Raw genomic sequence first — 4,233 nt, forward strand, 5'->3', positions numbered from 1 at the left:
GGCACCTCCCAAGGTCTACATCTCTCCCCTCCTGTACACAGGCTGGGATACAACTTGTATGTTACACTGACGCCACTATGCCTAATGTATATTCAGTAGGAGTTTCTCCCCTCTTCCTTATTTGTATTTCCTCACCCTACTAATGTTGGGGTGGCCTTCTCCTGTAAGTTAGTATATTAATGATCTCAGCTTATGTCATTTTATTGCCATGGGATTCTTGTGGTCAGATATTCCTATCCTAAAATATCCAAAAGCTGGTGTTATCTCATATTCCTGTGCTTGTCTCATGTTGTTATGTACAAACTTCCCCCTTAAACACTCTATTCCCAGTTCCCAAAACTTAGGGGTGACCATTGGGCTATTTATCTGTGCTAAAGTTAATAAGCCTCAAGCCTTATGCTAACTGCTGAAGCCAATGTCTTACAGAATACAGGCTCCATGCGTTACTCCTAAAGAAAATAAATGCTAATGCTAGCTCTCTGGGCTACAATGATTTGAGGCTGCCTACTGGTTCAGGTCCTATTCAAAATCCAGCCAGAAGAGGAGGTGTTACTGCCTACTTTATAACTTTTACCACAGTAGTTAGAGCACTTGCCTGGGACATGGGAAATCCAGGTTCAATTCCATCCTTTCTGGCAGAGAGGGGGGAGAAAGTATTTACTGAGCAATGGGATATTTTGATGTGGGGTTCCCTCAGTCTCTCCTGTTGAAGCTGTTTGCACTAGGATGAGTAATAATAGAGTGATTGGAGTAAGATGACTGGACCCAGGGTCTCCCACCTCCTAGTTGGGTGCCCTTACCACTGGACTATAGAATCATTCTCACACATACTATCTCTGGCCCAGCAAGAGTTTAAGAATGACTCTGTAGGGAGACCCCTGTTCAAATCCCTTCTCCCCCTCTGGCAGAGGAGGAGGAATTGAACCTGGGGTCTCCATATCCCAGATGATTACTCTAACCACTGTGCTAAAAGTTATAAGGTGAGTACCTCCTCCCCCTCCCATTTTGTGTGGAGCAAGACAGGCTCTTAAAGCCATCTGACTCTAGGTGGTGGGCTCCTGTTTATGAATCATTAGCAGAGTTAGGTGCCTATCTACAAGAGAGGAGTGGGGCCTACCTCCCTATGGTTGGCATCTCCTATTGGCTGGCTCAGGCAGCTCTCAGCCTAGCATGCTGGTTTTGTGGATCACATTCTTAGGCTATGTCTCCCCATTCATTGTATTACTCCTGGGGGAATTCTGTGCCACTGCGCAATACATAATTTTTCAGAAAGTAATGTTTTTTGCACAGAATTTCTCCCCCTACCCCCGAAATGGGCTGCCGTGCTGCTGGCCGCCACTAGGAGCCACTGGACCTGGCAGAGCCCAGCTCACACATAGAAGACACTGCCGAGGGGAGGGGGAGGGAGCTAGAGGGTTCCAGGCAGCTGCAATTCCCCACATGCCCTGAAGGAAAGAGATGGTGGCCTGCAGGAAACTCCACACAAGCCTAGGACAGAGCATCAGGCTGTTTCCCACTCTGGATCCCTGGCATAGGTCCCAATTCTGTGGGTGCTCTGGGGCTGGAGCATCCACAGGGAAAAATTAGTGGGTGCTCTGCACCCACTGGAAGCCAAGCTCCCCTCCCCCCCGCCCACCGCACCTCCTCCTCCTCCCCCCCATAGCGCGCCGTGGCCCCGCTCCTCCGCCTACCTCCCAGCGGCCATCAAACAGCAGTTTGGCGGCGTTAACAAGCTTGGGGAGGGAGGAGGAAGGAGCGGGAACGTGGTGCACTCAGGAGAGGAGGCGGGGATTTGGGGAAGGCGTTGGAATAGGGGCAGGGAGGGGGCAGAATTGGGGTGGGGATTTGGGGAAGGGGTTGGAATGGGGGCGGGGCCTGGGGTGGGGCCTCATGGAAGGGGTGGAGTGGGGGCAGGGCGGGAGTCGAGAACTCAGGGAAAAGCAGGGAAGTTGGCGGCTATGATCCCTGGGTTCTGAGGCATAGGTGCCTACTTCCCCTCTTTCATGTGGGTGCTCGACCCCCACTCTGGCCCTGGCCCCGCCCTCACTCCACCCCTTCCATAAGTGTTATTTTGACAAATAACATTTGCAGAATTTTAAAATGTGTGCAGAATTTTTGTTTTTTGGCACCAAATTCCACCAGGAGTAATTGTATGGTGCACACAACTCGGCTCTGTGGGTTGCAGTGTTATTCTTATGGTTTGCTAGGTGGCCTGATGCTCACTGTTGCAACATCTAAGTCCCTTGGTGGACCCCACCCTCAGTTTGGATTTATACCTGTGTAATAGAGACCAGCATGTGTGAGAGAAGATTATCAGGACAGTCCCTTCTGACTTGAACAGCTATGATGGTGGCTATGTTTGCAATCAGGGTGGAACTCTCTCAGTTCATTCTTTACAAGACAGTAGCTGTTGGCCTCGGTCCTACAGAGGCCTGGGCACAGGGCTGCGCCCTGCGGCACTGTTATGCAAGTTCTCAGCAGCATTTATTCAATATAAAGAGAAACAGTGAGTAGGGCCCCTCTTCCCTGGTAACCGCGCTACACCCACAGCCCATGACAAACACACAACCTAGAGAGCACCGAGCCACACCAGGGCTTCACCCTGTACCGCGATTGGACTCTGACCCCTCCCACGGGACGGGACGTCGTCACCTTACACCACAACCAGGGCGCTGCCACCTTGCCACATGCAGCGCAGCCAGGCCCGCGGGGACCTGTCAGACCGTTCCTCTCGACGGTAATTTCCGACTGAAACACCGCCCCCTCCCCCACGCCCGGCTCCTGGCCCGGGCTCTGCGGCGGGGGCTCGGACACGAGCGCAGTCTATGGAACGAAGAATGGTGCGGAGACGGGCAGGCGCCGACCCCGCCTCCTCTCTCCTCCCCGCCCAGCGCACGTGCGCGGCTGCGCGCGCTGACAGACGGTTACTGGAACTGGCGGCTGGGGTCAGTTAGGTACTGAAAAGCCTCCTCCCCAGCGCCCGCGCGCCGGCAGCCTGGGGGGTGCCAATACTCACCGGGTCCGAGTCTCGTGCGCACCCGTCTAGGCGCGAGATCAGCAGCCAGCTTATTAAACCAAGGACTTTGCCCGCTCCGCTCACTCCCCGCACGCATGCGCTTACCTCTTAAAAGAGCCGTGCGGGGCACGGCTGCTTAAAAGGGCGAGGCGGGCGCGGCGCAGTAGGATCTGTGCGGACGGGCTGAGTTTGAAGTACTGGGGGGCGAGCGATCCCACGTGGGTGCAGGTCTGGCGCGGGTGTACAAGGGGCCCCGGGGCAGGGCAGTGATCCCTGGACTGGGGCGAGAGGCTGGTGGCAGCGGGGAGCCTCTTGGAGGGCGGGAAGGAGCCCAAATCCCAGGGAGCGAGTCGAGCCCACCGCTCTCTTGTCAGGGAGCCTGTGGGGCCCCAGCCTTTGCGTTCGCTTCAGTTCGTCACTGGCGCGCATGGACACCCAGCCCCGCCCCCCTCGGAAACCAGGCAGCGAACTGTGCTGCAGGCTGGGCGGGAGCAGCGGGAGAGCGTGTTCCTGGGAGCTCTCGTTGTACGGGGGGAGCCGAACGGGCACCCAGCAGGGAGGATTTGTGTTCGCAAAGCGCTCATTGAAAGGCGCCCGGTTCATTTGTTGTTGCGAAAGACAGAGGGTGAGTTTGTAATGAAACTGGCAGGGGATGGTGAATAATTATTGTGCGCAGATGTGACTGTGTGCACCGAGCAGGCAGTGAAACACGAGGGATGACCATGTGATTACACTTACCAGCTGTGCACCACCTCCACGGTTGTGTGTGGGGCAGGAGAATGACACGCCGATTGACCTGACATCTGACACCAGAAGAGCCTGGCCATTCTTGTGTGTTGGCTCACGGCTTGAAGTGTGTTATTACTTTTATAAACTCAGTTCCAGATCTGTGCAAGCACTGGGTGTAACTGCATTAGGTGAGATTTATCAGCCAATTACTACAAAAGGAGTGGATGCATCCATTTGAGGAATAGGTATATTAAAAATGGCCATATTGTTGTGACATCAAGATCATGCACCAAATGTCAAACCTGATTGCAAAATCTAGGGAAAATTGCATATAACATGGCCTACAACTCCTAATAATCTAGGATAAAATTACATTCTACTGCTCACAATGCAGAAGTTTTATAAAAGTACCATTTTGAGAAGTACAGTTACACTACATGCCATCACTTTTCTGTGGTTGAAGTCACTTTTGGTGTGTGAGTATCCAT

Source organism: Emys orbicularis, chromosome 4 (assembly GCF_028017835.1).
Source record: "Emys orbicularis isolate rEmyOrb1 chromosome 4, rEmyOrb1.hap1, whole genome shotgun sequence".
Classification (NCBI taxonomy): Eukaryota; Metazoa; Chordata; order Testudines; family Emydidae; genus Emys; species Emys orbicularis.